The sequence below is a fragment of the Apteryx rowi genome, unplaced genomic scaffold, assembly GCF_003343035.1.
Source record: "Apteryx rowi isolate R43461 unplaced genomic scaffold, aptRow1 scaffold_466, whole genome shotgun sequence".
NCBI lineage: Eukaryota > Metazoa > Chordata > Aves > Apterygiformes > Apterygidae > Apteryx > Apteryx rowi.
In genome coordinates, this window is record NW_020450723.1 from 378,185 (window position 1) to 403,516 (window position 25,332).

The window sequence follows — 25,332 nt, forward strand, 5'->3', positions numbered from 1 at the left end:
GCAGTGAAGTGACTTCTGCTGACTTTCAGGGAAGTGAGCTTTGCAAGTTCCCACAGTAATAATAGTGAAAAGAGAGAATCTGCTGTTCTTCATTCCCAGCCTAAGCTCTAGTCACTATGCTCTAACCTAACTAAAAGTCTTATGGAAGGGAGATAAATAAACCTCATCAGTTCAACTCATCTGTTTCCCTGCAAGATGATTCTACAAATAAACTCCACTTCCATCCCTTCAAACAGGTTTGTTTATTTGAAATAGGAAAGCAGTGCAGTAATTGTCTACACGCTGCTAATCGCTCAACAAACTAGAACGAAATTATTGCTTAGATCTCCTTCTCCCTCGCCCAAATTCTACTTGCCTTAGAGAAAACTCCTGTAAATCAAATGAGAAGCTGGTCAAAACCTCAAAATTTGATTTCATAGGAAACTCCAAAATTTCAATTTCTTTTTTCTTTTTTTTTCTTGGTTCTGAACTGAACCAAAAAGTGAAAACATTATGAATGCCATATAATGAAAATAAAATATAATCACATCTTATTAGGCATGTCTACATTTTTCATTGTGATATTTCCATTAGGAGAAAAATATTTCCAAATTTCTGCAGAGTGTGGCTAAGTTAAGCAATAATTTTAAATCTTCTTGCCAGCTGGGAGATGGAGACTGAATGCAACATAACATGTCTCTTTTCTGCTCTAAGAATGAGGCCTCCTGGCTGAAGCACATCTCCCAGGATGCAGCATGCAAGGCGGCCACCATCACACAGGTACCAGGTAAGACAGAGACAGGAAAGCAGGGACACATTAAAATGACTGAATGATTTGACACACCACAAATTTCACTTCAGCTGAAAACAATGTATTCCAATGGAAATTGAAATAGGTCAGCAGCATAAATGTTGCCCTTCATTTTCCATCAGTTTGATAGGATGATTAAAGGAGTTTGTAGCATATCTGAAAGGAAGGAAGTGTTTATATGTCTTTCCCCAAAGAAAGTATTTCTAGATTTTAAGGGAAAGGGGAGGATTAGTGATACAAGCTAAATCCTGTATGATGAAATTTGGTCTATGGCAAGGGGTTTTAAAGAGAGTATTGATGCTTTTAATCCAGGGCTTAATTTTAGCATAACAACCTATACTCTCTTTGTGCCGATAGGTCTGCTTTCATTGCCAGACTTTTCTATTAACCATATGTTCAGCTGTTATTTTTTTATCAGCATTTCATACAATATAAAATGTGAAATTAAGCCATTTATGTTAATTAATATATTGACATGTCATCAATATTTGATTGGATTTTTCTGGGTTTTTACGAGTACCTTGACAAATATTATCCACAGAGGCAGCAGGCTGAGAAGACGGCAATGGCTCACCTGTGACAAGGAAGCTTAGAGACATGCAGGCATCCTTAGACCTCCAGGCTACCAGGAAACTAGACTCCAGCACGGTGAAGGTAATTCAGAGACCATGATGCAAAATGCTACCTCTTTCCAGGAGAGCCCAAATAGAAAAAGGATACCTTAACATGCAAGTAATGAGTTCTGGGATTTCTGGCTTTGGAAGTCAATAGAGATTGCTTGGATAATTTAAATGGACCATTAGCATTTTTAATTTTTTATCAATATTCTCTCCTGTTTGTATTTAAATCTCTTATCTCCATTATGAATTCAGCACAAAGACTTCATAGTGAGTCTGTATGATTATTCCAGAAGGTACTATACTTGGAATTAAGAGAAGTCTGTGTTATAAAAGGACGTGTCACAGATTTAAATAAAGAATTCTTCATCTGTTTTCAGTGAGAAGCAAAGACTTGTTACTACACTATTAAGTACATTCTGTTATTATACTATTAAGTACACTGCATTACGTTAAGAAAACTACATTTTAAAAAAAGTATGTTGGATCACAAAATGATGATATGCTAATGGCTAAAATTTTTCCATGATATAACATTTCTGACCTCTGACTTCAGGTTTTTTCACCCAGTTGCTATTACAGAGTACTGCCACTAGATGTCACATTATAAAAAGACTCCATTGTTTCCCACAAATGCTTGACTGGTTAAATGAAGAATGAGGCAAGTATTGCACAGGGTATTATAAGTGAAATGTCTGAAAAGAGGTAACATTATTGATCCTTAGATCTTGGCAGTATGAAATGATGGGTCTTTTATGAAGAATCTACAGTTGTGACCCAAGAATACAGGAAAGATCATGAAACCACCTTCTTTTGTTTTTTTTTACAGTGTTTTTAAAGCATCTTTCAAAATGGATCCTGATTCATAATGGGAGCTCCTAGGCATTACCACAATTATAAATACCACTAAATAAAGATGGAAAATAGAAATGCTGAAAAACCCAATGCAAATTAAAATCACATACAGAAAAAATAAAGGATCAAATCTGGTTCCTTCGATCGTCATAGACTTACCAATATTTTCAATTCCACTGGCTCAATGGCCTTGCCATTCAGCCCTGTGCTCACAGTTAAATTATAGTAACAACAGGGTCTGGTGATGAAATATCATGTTACGATTACATCCGAGCAAGATGGCAAACTGGATACTATAAAGGAAAGAGGACTGGGTATACCCTCTATGCCACCTCAAGGAGTTGGTGAATACTCTGCATAGCAGCTTAAGGGGTCTGGTGCAAAGATCAAGCTCCTGGGTTGGATCCTGGGACCCAGCAGAAGAACCAAGCCTTGGATCCTGAATCCTGCTCCTCTGTCATGGGGTTAACGACTTTCCAGGGCCAGAGCTAGAGAGGGGGAGAGATGGGGAAAAGACAATATTCTGAATAGAAGTACAAAACAAAAAATGTCCCACTTTCATCAGGATACAGGGACAAGCTCTGTATTCTGTGATTTAGCCAATCAAATCTGGTTGTTCTATCTATTTGTTAAATATAATAATATTTAAATTAAAAATGTGTGCTTCAAAGAGTTTCATTCTCCTCTATTACTTTGTGTAAACTGAAATGATGCAAATGAATTTTGACCAGTAAATGAAACTAAAGTACTGTTAAGTCTTTTAATATGAAGAACATAGTGAATGGAGCAAAATTTACAAAAAAAACACTGAAATACATGGTCAGCTCCTGTTCCCCTACCCCCAATTTTCCCTGCTCCCTCATAGCATGTAGTGGCTATGTTTTATTTGCAACTTTTTCGCTTCCCTTCACACTGATTTTTCTCTTACAGCTTAAGAGGATCCAAGCAGCACATATAAATGTGGATGTCCATGCAAGCTCTCTCAACAGCATTTCAACATAACTGGCATCCTAGACATAGAGACTGTGCAATTATACCCAAAAGCGAAAGGGATTCATTATGCAGTGGTAAATTCTTAGTGGATATCTCATGAGCATGCTCAGAAGGCTTCTTTTTCCTTTTGCTTTTGCTTGTATCTTTGTCCCCAGTCTGTATGCTGCATAAACACTGAAATTCAGTGCAGACTGTGTCTGAGAATTTTGTTCCAGTATTGTCAAAAAATTGAGGCTATATTTCCTTTAACAACTGGAAAAAAATATTCTTTCTTCCCGCTCTACATCCTGAGTTGCCAGATGACATCCCCCCCCCCAAAAAAAAAAAAAAAAGAACAGGACATCTCTCATTGACAGACATAGTGAACAAGAAACCCTGCAGAATCCTTTTTTTCTGGGGCCTAATACATTTGGGAAGAGTCTTAAAAATCAGTCCTAAACCCCAAGACTTTCACTATTGTATCAGGAGGTTGAAATAAATCAATGAGGACTGCATTGATTTTATGGGAACACTTGACATTGCCGCGTAGCACTCAGAAATGACTAGAAGTTGCCAATCATGGAAAAAGTAACTGAAATTGCTGAGAAACACCATCAGATTCCGATTGCTTTTGAAAAACAAATCAGTTACAGAACCTTATACTAATTACAAGTAGAAGGCCATCACTTTTATAAAACTGTTTTACTCTATTTTTTGAATGCTTAGCCTTGAAGAACTACACAAAACCATAGAAGCCACACTAACATATTTCTTATCATTATAGGATAGCAAAGCACACTTCCAACCTGAGTCATGAAGAGGTGGGCATGGCAGTAGAGATAGGAGTAATCTGGCCCTGTTGAACTTCATCAGAACAAGCACGGGAGAAGCAGATATTATGATATTGTTTAAGATTGGAGGTAACTATCTAAGCCATAAGAAACCACAGGTGATATCAGACTTATCCCTTCCTAGCTCTAGAAGGAAAGCCCTGGGACAGAATGCATAAAACACTGAAATCATGAGTCAATTACTGAGAATGACAAAGGGGCTTCAAATTGCATTAGAACCACACTGCAACGTTATTTTATGACACTGCACAGCCTTATACCTTCAGCTTGTAAGTGAACATGAATCATTGTGTTTGTGCTACTGGGGATATGACCTATTTTTCTAAAGGTGGTGTTGCCTGAAAGGGAGGGAAGGAAGGCCCTTCCTTATCTTGGTAATTTAGGTTTGCCTGCCAGAGCCCCCTGTTTGAGGACTTTCACTGAGTCAGTTTCACAAAGCAAAAAGAATAAGATTTTATTAAAGCAACAGATACAACAGGTTTGGAATTGCCACTGATAAATGCACTTGCTGCTACAAATTTTCTTTCTGTGAGCTCAAACTAACAATTAAGCGCTTTCAATAATAATATATTTCCCCAGGTAACGTCCGACGTTGCCGGAGGTGCAAAACTTGCCAAAGAGGTGTCCTTGTTTGGGGGAGGAAAGAAGGAGCCTTGCTCGTCAGCAATCTCCAGTGAACAGTTCGGGGGTTCAGTTTTCTTCCCTTCCAAAAACTTTAGTGGGCTGTCCTCTCTTTTATAGTTGCTGAAGGTGGGATGTGGAAGCGTGGCAGTCATACTTCATGGCTAGATTGCCATTTGTGTGGTTGTTGTGGGGTACGCCCCCCCCCCATTTACATATTCTTATGCAGTGAAGGGCATGTTTTTTAATATGATAATCAGGGATAGTGAGGCTGGGGGCACTACAGGTCAACATTTAGTCTGTGATCAGCAAATTTTTTGGTATGCAACCCTATGCAATCAGGGGCGGACCGTGATACCTTCATATTGCTCCCTCCTCTGCCATGCAACCGGATAAAACTTTCTGGCCTTCACCAGCTAGTTTGTTACTCATGTTGCAAAAGGGTGGTATGTTTTGTCTGCCAGGTACTGTTTCTCCTTTGTGCCCCCTTACCTTTCTCCCTGAATTCTCTCCTGGTTCCACATCAGGTGGTGTTCAGTCCCCTTCTGAAAAGTATCTAAGTAAGCCCTTTGTCATGGGGTCCTTCAGTCCCTGTTCACAGCCACAGTTCTGAAAAGGAACTTTCTCACACCAGTCTGCTTCCGAGGTTGATGCTATCCCTGCTTTCCTTCCCAGAAAGAATATCCTTGGTATTTGTATGGGCTATGGTTTCTGAAACCTAATTTTTTTTTCTTTCTTCTGCTTTTATTTGCTATATCATGGTGACATCCCTTTAACAGCCCATGTGGGACTGTGGCACACACTTTTGCCCCGGTGAAGGATTAGGAGGGGACACTCATTTTGACAATGCAGAGAAGTGGACCATGGGAACACATGGTACATGGAAATAGCGTATAAATTCTGAAGATTCAAGGATTGCCTGTGAAACAATCCTTGAAATCAACATCCAGAAATCAGCCCTTTCCTGAGGTGCATGGGGAGAAACAGCATAACAATGAGGGATATCAGAACAGTTTAAAACATGGAAGTGTGAAATGTGAAATCCTCCATTAGGGGGTAAATTTGAGTTTAATTTGGAAAGTACATACTACATAAACAGACTGATAAGCCATAAACCCAAGCAAACTCATTGAAACAAATATGAAAAACAAAGGATCTACTTTTGCTCTTTCAAAATTGGACTAACTCAGCAGCTTCTGAAAGTGCTACTTCTGACCTATCCTTGTATAATGAGAGGTGGAAGTATACAGTTTGGTCTATAGTATTGTCTATGACAATAACTTAATAAAATAGCACAGGTTTTTTTACTGGCCACTAAGGATCACCACATATGTACAACCTCTTTGCATTGCTTATTTTTGTGCCTTTGCTAAGGAGACACTGGATACAATAACAATTTCCCTGTTGTGTGATATGAGGCTGTATGATGATAATGTGACTGATGGCTGGTTTCATGCTAAGCCTGTGCTAAGAGCTTTGCTGGATCACAGCTAGAATGCTTATCAGCTTGTAGTGTTGAGGAGAAAAATCCTGAAATATCTGTGGGACTTACTGGCTCTTTATCTGTACTAGTAAACTAAGCAGTGTCAGAGAACTGATAATCTGTACCGTTAAATTATTAACTTGGTCCCTGGCATAGTTTTGTCCCATACAAACTAGCATTTGGATATGACTCAGGAGTCAGCACAGTTCAGGGACCATTCTCAAGGAGCAGTCAGCATGTGGCTGCCTTGTTTGGAAAGATAAGACAGTGTAAGAGCTTGGATGCTGGCTATCCCAGGCCACTTGGCCTCAGTGCCAGAGAATGGTTCCAGGCCTATTTACTTTACTGGTACAGAGACAGTGTTTGCTCTTCACACTTTGATGTCTTGCCACGCTCTTGTGGGTAAATGTGACATGCCTGGCCCTGTTTTCTTGTTTATACCATCAGCTTTAGTTCCCACCTGATAGGTCTTACATAATCTTTTCCCCTTCAGGTTGGCATGTGGTAGCATGTCCAGTTTTCAGTAACCCTTCTTCTTAGGACTTGCAGGGAAAACAAATGTGACCCTTAGTTAGAAGTCAGAGGTCCAACCTACAGACCCCAATACAAAAGCCTTTTTTCCTGGTATTCCCTTGCTTCATACCTAGCTTTTTTGAAAGCATACCCTCACATTAATTTCAGTCACATTTGACTGGATTAACTGAACAGTGTCACTGAAACCTATTGCCATGGGAGGCCCTGTTCAGTGGCTGCTAGCCACCCCCTCTTTATAAACCCCTTCTCTGTAAGGTAGATTTAAGACTAACGTCTTCTATCACTGTGTCACTTCTAACTCTTGGACTTTAGTCAAAACAACAACCCATCAAAGCTGTCCAAGACATTTGACAAGCCTCTGTCTATAAACCTGTCTGACAAGTCTCATGTTCTTTGAAGCCCTAGACTATCTTTTTCCTAGTCTAGCCCAGAGACTCAGCTTTCACCTGTCTAATTCCAGCATCCATATAGATTGTTCCATCTATAGGCTCCATTTAGGAGACTAGTCCCATTTTATTTCTCCAGGCGTTCAGTTTACCAGATAGATCCAAATGCAGTCATAGATAACTGACTCAAGTGAAAGCGCTCCCAAGACCACAAACATCACCACTTGCACAAGTTGCCACTCTCTCCTCTACGTTTCTGGAAATGTTCACTGAATTGGGTTTTCTGAGATAGTTTGTCACTGGGGAAAATTTTCCAAAAATCTATGTTAACTTACAATCCTGACCCATGAATTCGGTCATGTTCTGGGCCTTGGCCACTCCACCGATCCATCTGCTTTTATGTATCCTGCTTACAAATACCGGTCTCCATCTGGATTTCATCTACCAAAGGGCAATGTGAAAAGGACCCAGGCACTGTATGGTATTGTCTATATATCTCTTAATGAACAAGCTATGAATGAAATGAAAAGAATTGCAGGCAGTTTCTGACCTGGTTAGATTAACAGTTATTAATCTAACAGGTGTTAACCTAACAGGGAGTTAACAGATGTCATGTTTGACGTACATCATTTTTTACTAATATAGTAATGAATACATCAGCCTTCTCCTTTTAGATATTAATAGAAAAACCTACTACTAAAAACTGTTGAAAAAATTTTCTTCTCTGGATATGGCATCCCAGGGTTCCTTTTCTTCCAGGACACTAAAAAAGAACTATCTGATAAGAGGGTCAGGTGAATACATGCAATTCCAACACTGCTAATTTCATTTAAGAACCAAATGGTAAGCAGTAGCAGACCTTTCCATTTCTCTAAATACCATTTCTGTGGCTGAGAAACTGATATATGGCTTCTATCTGTTCTTGTATTCACTGCCCTGGTGTACACACCAGGAACAATGTCTTCCTAGTGCTTAGGAACACATATGCACACTTCTACTTCTTTCATAGCTTAACTTTTTCATTCTTTGACCACCTTACACAGACAACGCTCTATGCTCTGTTCAGACAGGGCATAAAGAAAAGTCAGCGAAAGATGATGTGAATGAGGAACAGAAGAGAAAATGGCAAACATATTTTGGCCAGAGCATGCACTGAGGGAAACATGGCTAGGGGCACAGAAGCAGAGAGAACTTGACAGTCAGTATTCATGCACAGACAGAAACACTGTAACATTTCGCCTTAGAAAAGGAAATATATTTTACTGTTTGCTGGACAAGAATGAAGAATGATGCCATCTTCATCATGCCTTAACTCACTGAAGCAGATGAAGCTATGACTCTGTTTAAAAAGGCCAAAATTACTTGTCCTAGAAGTACAATAGCACTAGGTAGCTACTGCAGCTATGAAGTTGCAGTAGCACCCTGACACTCTATTAATTTGGTTTGGGGTGGAGAGGAAGGGAGGGAAACTACCAAGAATGAGTAAATAAGCTGAAAACTTTAGAAATTTAAACAAAAGGCAGAAGGCATAAAGTGTAAGGTGTAAGGCACAAGGTCTAGTCTACCAATCTAAGCTTCAATGGAGAAACAGATACCTCTTCAGGGCATTTCATTCCACACACTTTATATACCTACTTGCCCTCTGCCTGTCTCCCTCCAGAGTCTGTAGAACAAACCCTGACAAATAGCTCAGATAGATGTTTGACTGTTAGGTAGCTGAAATTAGGTGAGATGAACCTGGTCTTGCTCATATATAGTAGTTTTCAGCCTTGCAATAAAAAAAATGTGGTGTTCCAGGTCATAGGAAATCAGGACTGGGGAAACCCCAATTGCTGCAGCACCCTACCAAGCCATCAAACCCAGGCTGCTGTGATCCTAGCACCTCTTTCAGTGCTGTTACTGTGCTGGGAAAAGAAATTATCTTCTTCAGAGACAGGTAAGGTTTACACTCTGCCATCCAGTGTTAATATCTGTGACAGTCCTGACTCAAGAAAAGTTTCTAAAAGAGAGTTTCACCTTGGGATAGTTGAACTCTGAGTTTCTTTGTTGTCAACAAGCTTTTTGTAGAGACAAAAGCTGTGTGTTTTCTTAAGACCTTGTTATCCAGCTGTGATAGAGGAGATGAACACTTTTTTCACCAAAACAGGTATAAATCATGACTTTGCTAAAGTCAGTCATAAATTCCTTTAGATCAGGGAAGAGACTTTGCTTGCACACGGTTACTATGTCTTGACTAAAAATTGTATCTATCTGAGCCTATGGCATATGAACCATGAGACAGGTGAGCATTCCTCATTATAAGGAGTCCTTTGAAAGCAAGCCCACAGTTTCACTTGGTCTAGTTATCTGCACAGCAGACACTTCACAGGCTACGGAGGATGAGGACCAATGCACTCCCTTTCTGCCTGAAGTAAGTTATCACTTAGAAGAAAGGTGCTGCAAATTATTGCTTGGATCTATTTCAGCCCAAGTTTACAGTGGAGTTGGTCAAACCCCAGTTCCTCTTCTGAGCTGTGACTTTTCCCTCTCTGCTGCCCTGACACTTTGGCTAGTGCAAAACCAGGGACTGAATGGAACCAGGAATCTGTTCTGCGAAAAATTCTCAAGTTCCTTCAGATAACAGTAGAACAGAAGTCTGCTCAAAGTGTGGTTATCACTGTGCCCCTTGGGCTTTCCATACTTAAAGCAGTCAGTATATTAGTACCATTTTAGAGCAACAGCCCACTGAAATCCTAGATACTTCAGGTTCTGAGCAATTTAGACAGCGTGACACAGAGCCATGAACTGTGCAAGGCACAATTCACCACAGCCTATCGTGAGTCGGCAGGGAGTTAGGCAGGATTTCATTGGACTTGTGCCTTAACAGCAGCTTGCCAAAAGTAATGGTTGTCAGCACAATGTTCTTGTTTTGAGGAATTGTCATGTTGCCATGAAATCCTATTTTGGAAAACAAGGAAACTTCATAAAATAAAATGTGATTTAATATTACTTTTCATTTCATCTTTTTATAAAGGAACTGAAAAATGTCCCAGATTTCATAAAATGTTTTCTGTATCGTTTGTGGCCTGTGAGTCATCTCCTAGAACTGTGGCAGGAAGACTTTGAAAAAATAATTCTGGTTGTTGCTATCACCCAGTTTCTCATACCGGGGCTAATAGAGGAGTTACTTCCTGTGAAAAGTGCCTGACAAACCAGAAGTAACATGACTGTTGCTAGACTAATGCATTAATCACTGCTGGGAATAATCTCCTGATATAGGTATAACTGATACGACCAGATCAAACAAAAATAATAGGACTGATATATTGAGGTTGCTGGTTTGTGGTACATAAGATAGCATTTCAAATGGAGCCTGAAACCTAAGGTAACATCTACAGCAGCAAATAAAATATTCTGGAGACCATTTTCTGACACTGAGGCCAACATGCACGTAGCAGTTCGTGCTTACACTGCTAACCTGTCTTATCCTCCAAAACAGGGTTGCTACAGCCACCTGGTTATTGGGAATGATCCCTGATCCATGACAAGTACTGAATAGGGCCTGGGAATTATTTGGAGGGTTGGCCCAAAACAAAACCTTCAATCTAACAGTACCCAGGATTGAGTTCTGTTCTTGGCATCACAACATTTACTAATACTAGATATAGCTTGAGCATCCATCTGTCTCTCTCAAACTCCTTTGAACACCAAAACCACAGTTGCCAGTTTAGTAGCTTCCACTGAGGCTCACAAGGCAAAGTACCTTCTCCTGTTTTCTTTCTTCTCACCTAGCCTTCTTTCTTTTAGCATGTTCTTATTTAATTTTATGCATGGAAGTCACACAAGAGAATTTAGATGACTTCAACAAGAATCTGAATCAGAGCGGCAGCTGCTGCAATCATTTCACAAGAGGCAAAATAACAGTTGCTCACATGAAGCCACAAGACCACAAAAAAAGGGAAGAACTTATAAAGGGGGATATCTTTTGGAGAATGCTACTGCTTACTCAAACAGAAGTGAAACACATACATCTAGTGGTAGGATGAACAGACACAAGATTACTCTGAAGATCTGGCCCAGAAAGATTGCACAGGATCTTTTTATACACACACATGAACATATGCATGTATGTATGTGTACATATACACACACACACACACACACATACATTTTTTTATATATGCATATTTTTATGTATATATGCTTTTACATATAAATGCAAATAGGGGTGTGTGTGTATATATATATATATATATATATATGCCTGCAAACAAGTGCTGGACACAATGTGTTACTAGAACCACAACAATATGTTTAAGGGTGACCCAGCTGTATTGCCGAGGTGCTCTGTGTGTGGTAGCTGCACACTGGCAAGCTACATACTAGGCAAATCTGTAGCTGATTGATAGGTGCCACACAGGCAAGCATGGGACTCAGGATGGTGCAGCCCATGGAAGAGGGGTTTGCTCTGGGGTGCTCCCCAAGAGTTAAGGAACCCCGGGTACACCACGGCCAGAGTCACCCCACCGTGGGGTTACTGTAGCCTTCCAATGACCCCGCGATTGCTGAGCGAACCTAGTCAGCAAAGGAGAAGTGACACCGCAGACTCACACCGTAACCACCTCTGCACTGTGGAATTTTACAGGGGGTTATCTGTTGAACATCCATACTGTTATCTGTTGACTATGCATACTGTTATCTGGTAACCATACCGTTGAGCATCCTGGTGAGCATCCTGTTGGGATCCATACCGTTATCAACTGAGGCCATCTGTTCTATAGTATAACTGTGGTCTGACACTGATCGACTGGATAATGAACTAAGCCCGGGAAGGATAAAAGAAAGTAAGCCACATACCTCTGTGTGCACTTGGACTCACCGTCAGCTGGCCTGCAGACCCGACAACCCACCCATCAGCGGGGAGGCCCCTGATGCCAACAGCCAGGGAGAACAAGAACCATCTTGATGCAGCTCAAGTGTGATGAAAATAATCCGGGGAAAACTACACCGGAGGCATGGCCAATAAGGACAAGGAGAGGTCAAGAGTGGTCGTTGTACCGTGCATCCGTGGCTTAACCATAGAGCTCTGATATGTGTATTCTATTTTTAGTTCTGTTAGATTTCTAGTTCTTTACTATCCCTTTTAGCTTTGTTATACTGGTAGATTGTCTGGTGTTAATTGTTTAGTGTTGTCCAGTGTCCATCATATGTGTAGAACGGCTTAGTTCTAATAAATTCTTATGTTTGACAAATGATGATCTCTTGAGTTCAGTGCAACTAACCCCAGAATCCGAAAGGCTCCCGGACGCCCCTCTAGTGGCGCGTCACATATTTGGCGTCGGAATTGGGATTCCGAGACGTTAGTCATGCTGTCCTCCCAAGATCATAATGCACAAGAAGCCTGGGAACAGCTTGCTGAGCACTCCCAGAGAGAGGGGTGGAAAAAACAGAAGTGGGACTCGCAGTGGGTAGAGAACCATTGCAGGGATCCAGATGCAATTTGGAATGAGTACGATAAGTGGAGAAATATAAATAAATTAAAGAAAGGAAGAGGCAAATATGCCATATACTGGCTACTAGGTAGCTGCCTTAGAGCAGCCTTGGAAAAATTAGAGGAGGCTAAAAACATCCTAGAAGAAGCCCACAGTGGCAGGAGGGAAGCCAAAATGGAGAAAATGTTTTGGGAAAAAAAGTTGGCCAAGCAGGGCCACCACATTAAGCATTTAGAAAAGAAATTACAGCCTTTAATCATCACACAGGCGGAAAACAAATATGAGACATTAAAAAAGACTAATAAAACCTGAAAAGAACTAGTGCGGGTGTCCCAGCACCAGGAAACGCTGTCAAAGGACCCCGCTGTTGGCCATGCCATCTGGGGGCAGGGTAGGCAGTGTGTGGCTCATGGGCAGCAAGTACAAGGCAAAGCCTGGGATCCTGGACCATGGGACCATCAGTCATGAACAAAGCAAAGGGGTCCCCTGGGCAGCCTCAGCGCAGGATGTCTGTGTGAGATTGCACCCAAGGAGAACTGCAAACCATTGCTGAAGCTTACTGGCAAAAACTAGGGCAATGGCTAATGTGGGAAAGTGAGTGTGTGAAAAAAATCAAATAGGGCAAAAGCCCTAATCCTATTAAGTAGTCCCCCCAGCAGGAGAGTGTGTGAGTGTGTGTGTCAGGCGCTGCATTGTAACACTGATAACCATTACACCTTTGGGCAGCAAGCACACGAGTCTACCAACTAGTCGGGGTCCATCAGAGCCTCACCAGAATTCTTGTGTGTGCATGAACGTAACCATTACGCTTGAACCTCACATTACAACTGGGTCCGACCCCTAGCCAACCTGTAAACCAGCTTGAACCTAACCAAGGTGTTTAAATGAAAGGGCAGCAGTGGGCTGCAAGGGGAAGGGGATTCCCTGGGTCCTGCAGTCTGTCCCACTTGCCGCTCCCTGACAGCGCAGCTGAGAGCGTCCCTGAGACTGCGGGGACAGAGCTCAGTGTGAGAGCATGAGGGAGTCATGCTTTTGCAAATGTACCTAAAATGTTACAACAGATGAGCAAACTGTATAACTCGCTTAAGGAATATATTCGGGAACACCCCAACTATTGAACCAGCCAACTGTATTGGCCACAGAGCAAGCAAAGGCCCAAAAAAATAGGCTAAGGCCAAACCCCCTGTACTCTGCTCACTAGAAATTGGATAAACAGTTACATAAGAAATAAAAATTGCAGAAGGAATGCCTTGTCCCATATAGGTTAACTTTTCCTTCTAATTGAGGAAATCAAAACTCCCAGTTGTGTTGAAAACCATGCCTTTGGGAGGAAAAAGGTACAAAGCTTAATTCTATAACCCTATGAAAGAAGGTAGCATGAGTGCAGAAAAAAAATGCAATGATAAAGAGTTGCTTACTGGAATGGAGAGCAGAGATGGAAGAGTTAAATGTTTGAGGGTAGAGTCAAAGCTCCTGGAGAGGTGACAGCTGTTGCATGCCGTGCTGCTGCAGAGGCTAATCACAAGGATGTGAGAAACAGATAAAAGCCCTAGGAGCACAGTTACGAAACAAAAAAAGACCTATAAGGTGAAAGCCAGCATTTTTAATTACACAAGAAACCAGAAGAGGCTGGAAAATGCCCCAAGATGTAGCAAAAGTTTCTGATCACAAAGAAAAGTCAATGCAAAGAAACTGTTAATAGATGGATGTAACTGAGTAATCTTAAGATAAATGGTTTCAACAGTCACAGTTGAAGCCAAACTATAACAATTTTATGGCCTTGGTAGGCCTTTTGTTTGTTTGTTTGTTTGGGTTTTACAGAGTGATCCTCTGAGGAACAACAACTTGAAAAGAAACAGCCAGAAGTAGTGATAGAATTGTTGGGCTGAGTAATGGGGGGGGGGGGGGGGGGGGGGTTCTTACCTGTGTAAGTAACACAATGAATCTAGGAACCAGAACAGAAATAATATCAAAGGAAGATGGCATATGTAAGTATGAGAGGATACTCATACAAGGCTGATAACCAAACTTAACGACTATATTCTAGTGTTTACAAAAATTCATGATCCTAAGTAAGGTGCTAACACCTTCCCTCAATAAAAGGAAAAGAAAGAAAAAGAAGATGGTAAAATCTATGCATATGTGTAACAATTGCTGATTACAGTTAAAGTTGACTGTTTATTATAGAGAAGACAGGGAGATATGGAAGAATTGAAAAAAAAAAAAAGGTGACCAACTATACCAACTATATTTGAAGTTTCTATGAAGGGAAATATTTCAGCCTGGAGAAGAAAGATAACTATTAATAACAATCTTTTATCTCTTATCTTCAATAAGTAACACAGGAAACTGAGTATCACATTCTAATCTTATAGATAACTGATATATGTATGTTATGTCCATGCATATCTGTGTACTTATAAGTATCACTATGTATTTTACAAAAGAAGCTGAACAATGTTAAGAGAGAGAAATTACTGACAAACTCACATAACCTCTCTCCCCTCCCCCTCTCTAAAATCTAAGCCTAACTACAAGGGCTGAATAACCCTAAAACTCAACTGCAAGGGTTATATAAACCCAGAAACAAAGTTTGGATTATCAGGGAGGTGGATCCTCTCATGGTCATTAAACTGATATGCCACTAACCTTTTTGGCTTGAACACCTGTCCAACACCTGTGTTCTTTCTTTTTTTTCCCCCTTCTAGACTCATGAATCGCATGTGGACTGAGCCTCAGGACTACACCGAACTGGAGTAGACACAAGGAGTGATTATTTCTTATCACTGTGGTTTCATTGTTCTTTCTTTTTATGATTGTTTGCAAACCAAGGTTTTAAGGTCACTAGGAGGTGACACCTAACAAGATCAATAGTGTTCCAAAATTCATTTTTGGGATGCTGTGTTCCCTGTTATCTCTATGTCAGTATAATCTTTGTACTCCAATTGAAAATAGCATATGGGTTGTGGTCCCATAATGCTGCTATACAAACCATGCAAGCAGCTGCCAAACAGTTCAGTCATTCTGATTGCTGGATCTGTGTCCAAGGCCCTAACTATCTCTCACAAGGACTTCCTTGGTTGGGGATTCCCCTGCCTTATAACACCTCTTGGGTAGGCCTGTGGACAAATACCATCTTTAATTTGACTTTCCATACTTCCTCTAACCCCTTGCCTTGCCCCATCGTGACACCTAAAGGAGGAGAGTACACCAAGCGTGTATCCCAAAGCAGGAAAGGCAGCAATCCCAGTAAGAATTACACAGTCTTTGTTGGAAATTATACCAAATGCAATACCACCATGAATGGGGTCTCCAGGACCATATTCTAGTTCCCCATGGCCCGTTCCTCAGGGCCAAGGTTGGTTCTGGTTGTGTAATACCACTGCATATAAGGCACTCCCTGAGGGATGGTGGGGCACCTGCACCCTGGGGGCCATAATACCTGCTGTCACTGTCTAATCCAGGATGGGCAGGGACAATCCACTGATTGCAACCCTTATGCATAATCACTATCCGCTCCGACATAAACGTTCTTCGAAGCCACTCGTGGAACGACCTACTACCTTTCACACATTTACGCGAGCCTTCATTCCCTGGCAGAGAGTAGCTGAACTAGAAAAAGCAATTGTGAATCTCTCTGTAACCACAGAAGCAACAGAACACAGAACCATCGCTGCCTTAACACTTTTAAATCGAGATGTACATAATATTGGTCAAATTGCTGTACAAAATCGTTTCGCACTCAATTATTTGCTAGCCTTTCAAGGAGGAGTGTGTGCCTTAAGTCATGAAAGTTGCTGTTTTTATGTGGATCATTCCCAACAAACCACTACTGATATATACCGTATAGCCAACCTCACTAAAGTTTTGCATACCATGGGGGAGGAACATCCTCTACCTTCCCTGACATTGCTTCAGGATTTCATGATGCATGGAACTGGCTGACATCCTTGACACCGAATTTCAAAGGACTAAATGAATCTTGTTGCTATTAGGATTAGGATTATTAATTTTAACAGTTGTTTACATGTTACTACAAATAAGGATGCTTTGCTTTCAACGTCCATTGACAACAGTGCGCGGTCCCCAGTACACTGTGCTTACAAGAAAGCCTTCTGCTGCACATCAAGCGCAAGTCACTGGCTCTGAAAATAAAAATGTGTGTGTCTGACCATGTCAAGGGGTGAAGTGATAGGTGCCACACAGGCAAGCATGGGACTCAGGATGGTGCAGCCCATGGAAGAGGGGTTTGCTCTGGGGTGCTCCCCAAGAGTTAAGGAACCCCGGGTACACCACGGCCAGAGTCACCCCACCGTGGGGTTACTGTAGCCTTCCAATGACCCCGCGATTGCTGAGCGAACCTAGTCAGCAAAGGAGAAGTGACACCGCAGACTCACACCGTAACCACCTCTGCACTGTGGAATTTTACAGGGGGTTATCTGTTGAACATCCATACTGTTATCTGTTGACTATGCATACTGTTATCTGGTAACCATACCGTTGAGCATCCTGGTGAGCATCCTGTTGGGATCCATACCGTTATCAACTGAGGCCATCTGTTCTATAGTATAACTGTGGTCTGACACTGATCGACTGGATAATGAACTAAGCCCGGGAAGGATAAAAGAAAGTAAGCCACATACCTCTGTGTGCACTTGGACTCACCGTCAGCTGGCCTGCAGACCCGACAACCCACCCATCAGCGGGGAGGCCCCTGATGCCAACAGCCAGGGAGAACAAGAACCATCTTGATGCAGCTCAAGTGTGATGAAAATAATCCGGGGAAAACTACACCGGAGGCATGGCCAATAAGGACAAGGAGAGGTCAAGAGTGGTCGTTGTACCGTGCATCCGTGGCTTAACCATAGAGCTCTGATATGTGTATTCTATTTTTAGTTCTGTTAGATTTCTAGTTCTTTACTATCCCTTTTAGCTTTGTTATACTGGTAGATTGTCTGGTGTTAATTGTTTAGTGTTGTCCAGTGTCCATCATATGTGTAGAACGGCTTAGTTCTAATAAATTCTTATGTTTGACAAATGATGATCTCTTGAGTTCAGTGCAACTAACCCCAGAATCCGAAAGGCTCCCGGACGCCCCTCTAGTGGTGTGTCGCGGTAGCCCTCTTCTGTTCCTTCTCCTCCCACTCCACCCAGACTTCATCTTGGTGTGCATGGGTTTGCTATGACCAAGGCTACAGTCTTGGTAGTGACAAATATACTGAGGATTCTCTGTGGAATCCTCTCTATGGATTCTCTATAGGGTAAATCCTGTTTTCTGTCATCAGGAAGGCCTTACAAAATCAGTCCTTCACATATGACTCCATGAATCTACTTGCATCACATGTTCAGATTCAAGCATGGAAGAGGATGCTTTCTGGACCTGAACCTTGTGCTGCCCCAGGTTATCTATGATTAAGAGCCTTGGCCTAGACTGTTCTAGCAGCAGATGGTGTAGAACAGAGAGGACATTAGAAGGTGACATCCATTTCACCTAACCATTAGATATGTATTATATACGCGATTACATGAAAGTTAATCATCTACACCTTAATGCCAGCACTTTTGGGGAGTCAGTCATTTCTTTCTAAAGCAGATAGTTAAAATTAGGACAGATGAAGCCATCCTTGATGTCAAAACTTCCTTATGACAGTATGACAAAAAGATAATCTACATTAGTGTCTGCCTTATTGCTAGTCCAGTGGTGCAACTCTGACAGGCTTCTTGAACAAGGCCATTACAAACAAGCCTCTAGCAGGCAGAACTACAGAGCAACCTAGATACAAGCTACCAACCTTCCCAAACCTCCCTTGGCTAAAATAAACTTAAGAAATACAAGGGACTAAGCTCATGTAAAGGTTGATGCTGCTTATGAAGTTGTTGAGAGGAGTGTGGCTTATTTTTTCAAAGATCAGTCGTTTCTGAAAAAACTGAGTAAAATTGTATAGGAGCAAAAAAGCTTTCAAGCCTACCAGCCTCTTGAAAGATGAGCACAATTGTCCATAGCTTAGATCATGCGTTTGGGTTGCTAGAATACCTGAAGAACAGATCCAGCACTGAAAGTAGGAATCTCTAGAGCTAAACTGTCAATTCAATGTCTTCTTGTGTGTATCAGCTAGAGATGGAGAAAGATCTGACAGTAAAGGTTATATTTAGCAATCACAACAGGAAATTAAAGCAAATCCTTCCTTATTTTAGGTTACTGTTTATCCATATTAGCTAAGAACTTTTGTCCACRCTTAGCTAATTTATAGCAATATACTAAAGTTTCCTAAACTGTTACTGGAAGAGTTATATTTGAGCTAGAACTTTGTGTCTTGCACAGAAGCTTTGTCTCTCTCTAGCAACATTATTCCTGCAGAGGAGAACTTACTGCAGATGAGAGGATTACTGAAGAATGGCTTTTTAAGGAAGAAATCATTTGTGAGAGTATTTACATATAAAAGGGACTATTCTGTCATTTCATTTAGCCTGGGGAATTCCTCCACAAAATTCCTATATAGAATTCCTCCAGTAGTTTCTATTTTCAACCCAAGAAGCTTTACCACTGAGTATATGTTTTATATATGGGTTCAATGGGTCCAATGGATCCAAGGGGTCCAATCTTTATCTAAAGACATCAAGTGACAGAGAATTTCCTAATTCTTTATATTAGATGCTTTAGTATTTGAACTATTCTCTATTAATTTTCATAGAAAAGTAAAACTTCTTTAATCAAATCCAAGGCCATTTGGGGCTTTAGATATTATCAGTCAGATCCTAGGGCTATATAAGAGCACCAGTGCAGACTGCACTGGTCACACAAGATATCATTCCACCAGTTGGATCATATAGCAGTTTTATTTTCACTTCTGCTGAACCGTAGCAGTCATGCCATTTTTCTTCAAGTTCAGATTCAAGAATTGTATATGTAACTCCATTTCTGGGAAAGTGACAATTTTTGTATAATGCCTTTCCCTTTTTTCAGGTCTTCATTAGTGAGTGACTCAAATGCAGGACCCACCTTGCACCATGTCTGACTTCGGGTTTTCAAGAAAAATGCAGTTCATTGATGCAATAGTCTACCTAAAGGATGAAAAAGAGACACTCTTCTTTGTGGGAGATGAATATTACAGGTGCATTCACTACTGTCTGACACTTTTGGACTCTGGGTTCTATGGGAAAACAAATATCTTATTCTCCACTACAGAAACACAGACAAAATAAAAAACGCTAGAAGAGTAGGATACATCTGACAAAATGTAGATGTCTGCAATGTATATGTCCACATCTGAATTGTTCATGCAAGGCTCCCATTATAATCAGTCTTGATCTGTGACTTCCTCTGACTTCAGAATAATAATGATGTGAAGTGTGCCTCCACTGAGCAGAGCTAAAGCCAAATAGAGATTGTTCTGCCATCTGCCAGGCTTCCCCAGGGCTACCAATTTCAGAAGCAGAGTGAGATACACTCAGATGTCACAGCTAAACACAAAGCAAAGGACAGATGGGAGCTACCTGATTCATCAGATCTTGGTTCCTCCAGTTTCAGGCAACTATGGGTTGATGTTAAGAAGAATCCACAAAATACTTATTCCACACACCTCCAAGTAGTTCAAGGCACCAAACAGTGCTGTAATAAACTATTCAGGTTAAGATCTTTCATAAAAATCAAACTGCAACAGAGGAAGATGGCAAGAGACTTCATAAGGATCTCCTAAGTCCTAGGTCCTAAACAGCTAAGAATTTGTTAGATTCATACAGTAGATTCCTTAACATGAGCTTCTCTTCCTCCCTCATACTGCTTGTTCTCTCTCTAGGAAGATGCTGGGGAGTAATGTGAACAGCCTAGAAGCCAGTCTGATCAAACCTGAGCTTAACATAGTATCAATCATCCTTAAAATTGTCTGGCCTTGTTTTAGTAGAAATGAATTTGAAATGCTCATAGTTAAGGAAATGAATAATAAAAATGTCTTAAAACTGGTAAAATGATAAGAGAATCCCAGTAGGAAGACAATGAAATATTTTCAGATGTCATTGCCTTTCTAAACAATTTTTATTATTTATTTCTTTTATCTAATGAATCGAGATCTTTCTCATCTGTCTAAATAATTTAATTTGTTTTCTCTTCCTGTTTCCTAATATAATGGTGGGGAAATGGTAACTGAAAACTGAATAAAGAGGTAGATACTCAAAAAAAGTCAATAAAAAATCCACAACATTTCCAAGACAAGTTTCCTGGAAAATTCTGACCCATCTATCTTAAAATCAGTTCACACTTAGTAAGCATATAAAATAAGGAGACAGAGTGAATGCAATATTGTTACAGCTGCTCAAACCACTAAGCAAACACATTGATTCATTCTAAAGAAACCACATATGGAAAAGCTGTAAAATCCTCATAGGAGGTATTAAAGTCATTTGACTTGACAAATAAAGAGCATATGTATTTTCCGGCACAGACATGGGTAATAAAATAAATAAGGATGGAACCAAATCAAATGTCTATGCTACTGCAGCTAGTACTTACTAAACTTATTCATTCTGTGAAGTGCATTTGACTTTCCATGAAGACTAATATTAAAAGTAACACTAAAGCTTTTAACCTGATTTTCTATTTTATTGACTTGACATCTGTTTTATTGACTTGACGTCAACTCAGTGTCCATTTCCTTAAGATTAGTGGATACTAGTCCACCGATCTTGGAGAAATGGACACTGAGTTGATTTTGATGAGTCTTTTCTACCTGTCCTTGAAATTTCCATTGTCCTAAAGCTAATGATGTTTCTTACTTAAGATTTCTACAACTCTTTTGATCAAGCAGTTTCTTATGACTTCCTGTAGATTTTCTACTCACCGTGTAACCTAAATCTTCAAATATTTCCTCTTCTGGCCTATGCAGTCCGTTTGTGTAAGGTACTAGAATGTCTCACTGCATTCATACAGACTATATGGATACATACAACCCAATCCAAGTAAGACTCTCTTAATCCAGTTGCATGGATGAGGAGTAAAGGCTCCCATATGTTAGTCAGGCAACCATATTAGGCCTACAGGGAGTGCATAAGTGTGAGGGTTGCATGCTATCCTGGGGGCAAGTCAGCAAGCAGAGGCCGGAGGAGGTTATTTAGCAGCCCTATTCCTCCTCATTCACCAGCAAAAGACAGAAAAGAGCTGCTCATGCCCACTTGCTGATATCCCATATCCAAAGCTCTGTATCAAAAGCACTGTTTAGATCTCATTTAACAGTTGTCTCTTCTTCCAAAGCTATAATGACACAAGAAAGATGGGAAAAGACTGTCCAAAGCATATTGGTGAAGAATTTGTAGGAATCAGCAGCAAAATAGATGCTGCAGTAGAGGTGAATGGTGAATATTTAACTACACAGCAAACAGGCCTGACCCTGCCAGTTAATCCCTTGTGAAAGCAAGGAATGTAATATAAACACAATGTCTGTTTCTAAAAATAACATCTTTATTGCTTGATTTTTGTGAAGAAGTTGAAGTAGACTTCCCATATAGCTGTTTTAACAGAGACTCTGGAATATATCAGTTTCAGATCTGTGCTATTAAGTTATCATATGATTTCACTGCATTTAATTTTACATTTGTCTCCATTTTAGTTGTAAACTGCTGAGGAAAACTTAATATTCTCTCTCTTCAGTTTTCTGCTGAAAGGGTACAGCGTGCAAAAACTATCAGGTTCCAATTAGGAAAAAGTAGTATACATTTTTATTGTATGATTGGAAATTTTGCCTTTTTTGAACAAGAGAACCTTGAAAATGACTTGAAAATCTCATGCACATATAGCTCCAGCAGGGAAGCTTCTAATCACAAATATCAGACTTTACATTTTTCTTGGTGTAAGAGTTACTATAACAAACAAAGAAGTGGCTGGTCAACACTGAACCCCCACAGATGTTAATAAGAAGTTGTTCATTTTGAGTGTTACCAGCATTTTATAATCAAAAGGGTTGATTGACAATGAATGTATCTGTGCTACTGGTAGTGCAGCCTGGGAAACCAAGCCTGTGCTACCTGTGACCGCTACCTGTCAACAGCCCAGCTATTAATAAAACTGTGGTTGGGCATCACAGATTTGAATGATGGCTAGCTGTCTAACTTCAGTCTCTGAGGCAAGGTAGTTAGGTGATGGCCACCACTGCAGTGAAGGAGTAGTCAAGGATCTCCCAGATTGAAAGTCTATAAAATGAACAACCCTTAGCCAAAAGAAAGAGTTTAGCTAAGAGCAGATAATTTTTTTAAATCTATATATTAATGACTTTGTGGTTGTACAGAGCATGAAAATGCTGAAGAGATAAAAGACTGGAGACTATCAGTCAGAGCCAAGGGAACATAGTTTTTCCTGTGGCAGGTAGCAATAGTTGTTCATGTGCATCCAACACATAAAATACTCTTCAGATGTTTACAGGTATCAATCAGTCAACATCAGTTGGTGCTCACCAAGGTTCACACCTCAAACTCTCCAATGGGCCACAGCAGGAACTGCTTCTGGGAGCTCTGTCTAGCGGTGATTGTGAAACCCTTCTCAATAACTCAACAGCAAATACATACATGTGGTTTTGCCAACAGATGTTTTAGCCTGCAGATAGCAGTGGGAGCATTGTGTGAGTAAGGATGGGATGTGGCAAGAATGGGATTTGATCCCAGAAATTCTTCGCTAAGATTCTTCTTCATGACAGCAATTTAAAGATGCATGAGAGAGAAATTGTCTGTCCTTCCCCAAACATATCATTGGCATTCAAACTACGTTTAGATGAAGCACCTCAGGAACAGCCTAGATTTGCAGCAGCACTGAACTCAGCACAACCTGCAAGGCATGCTAGAGGAACAGGGTAAATCTTAAGCTACACTGAGCTCCAAACTACTGTTTTACATGTTTAATGGTACCCTGGCAATTCAGTTTAAAGCCGACTTGGCTGTCTTTGAGCTACACTGCAACCAGAGTAGACTACAGAGCTACATTAAACCAGGTCAGACCCTGGTTTGATTATGAGTATTACGTTCAGCCTGTCTAACTTTAGGAATTCAAGGTCTGAGGATATCCAAAAAACCCATATGGGGCTGGCAGATATGAGACAGGACATATGGTAAGCCCATGCCTTCTAGACAGGCACCTGAAGGCCAGGTAATTTCCCCCAGGGCCTTTCAAGTAGCACTTGATGCTTGTGTTTGGGCAACTGAATCAAACATTCTCTATTTAGAAGTCAAACACCTGGGGCAGGATTTAGTTGCCTACACCTGGGTGCGCAGTGCCATGTACTTAATGCCAAAGTACCCAGGTCTGCTGGCACCCAAAACATCCATGCAGAACAGGGAAACATGACAAAATATACAGGAGGCCCATGTCCTTATGGCGAAGCTCCCAGAAGTCAATTGAGATACTGCACCTCAGATGTCCTTACGTACCTATGTGTGGACAACTGAACCTCATCCCTAAGCTGGTTTGGAGCTCCAGCTTCAAATACTTGATTTGATGTCTAAACCTAATATAGGTGTCCACAGGGAGATCTAATCAATGAGAGCCTAGAGAGCTGATCAAATGTGGGTGTCCTTCTCTTTACCTAGCATCTGATGCCACAGTCCTCAATTCCGCCTGAGCTCCTGAACCAAACTTCCCCAGTCATGAAAGTTTTTGCTGGGCAGATAGAAGCTTACATCTAGAAATCAAGACCTCATTTCCTGTACCTGCAGCCCCAAATTCAAGAACCCTCTATTAGACCCTGATATAGCAAAACAAAAAAATTGCATGGGTATGAACTTCTGCCTGAACTTGAGTCCCCAAACTTAGCATCCCCAGACCTAAAAAATATCACTAGCCATTTAGCATAATACTCTAATTCACTGTTTTTTAAAACTCCATGAGGATCTTACAGCTCCATAATGTAAAAAGCTGTTAGAAAGCAAGCCTGGGAATATAGACTTGTGCTGAGCCACTCAGATTTTTTGACCAGTATGTAATATGCATATGTAGCTGCAAACTATTGCAACAGAGCCCTTACAGTGAGCTAGTTTCTATAATCAGCATTTCCTTTTCTCCTTTTTAGGGATTTATTTACTTCTTTTCTGCCCTAAAACCTATAAATATGACAGAAAGAGGAAAATGTGGTTAATATTGTGAAACTCAGTTCCTGGACTGGTTGCTAAAACAGTCTTCAGTAGATCATCAAACGCAAGTATAAGAAACTGAAAACTGGACCATGAGGACCAGAGACAAGGTTAATCCTTTTCTGATCTTTTCCTTTTATGTTAATACAGAGCAGGAGGAATGCTACAACTCAGCCCAGCAATGTAAAACTATTCTGATAAATATATCATTGTAGGCATTTCAAAGAGATTCGGTCTCACCTTAGAAACTCCTAGCCCAGATTTTTGTTACTTTTCTCCTACCTAAAGAAACCTAAAGAAATTCTATGAGAAATTCTTTCTGACCACTTCTTAAAGACCTGCATTTCCAGTAAACAGGATGACATATTGGGAAACCATTGCAGAAGCCGTGACTAACCAGATCCTTTCCTGATGGTACCAGCAAAAATCTTCCAGAAAGAAAAGCTATGGAGGAAGAACCAGCCTTGTGGTTTAAGCAGTTCTGTCCAAGACAGGTGAGCAGTATTCATGCCGATCCAGTGTCTAATTATAAGAACTCAGTCTGCAGCCTCTTCAGTCTGATATATCATCAGCACAACCCGTTTTCTTCAAAGAAAAGACAATAACAGAGAGGAAGCTAGTCTCCACTTCTCCATTTTAGTTTGAAA

General features: G+C 40.7%; 1 pseudogene; it reads left to right on the forward strand.

The window, feature by feature from the left end:
* Window positions 1–672: 672 nt before the first annotated feature.
* Window positions 673–24,724, forward strand: LOC112971949 (annotated as a pseudogene).
* The last annotated feature ends 608 nt before the right edge of the window (window positions 24,725–25,332 follow it).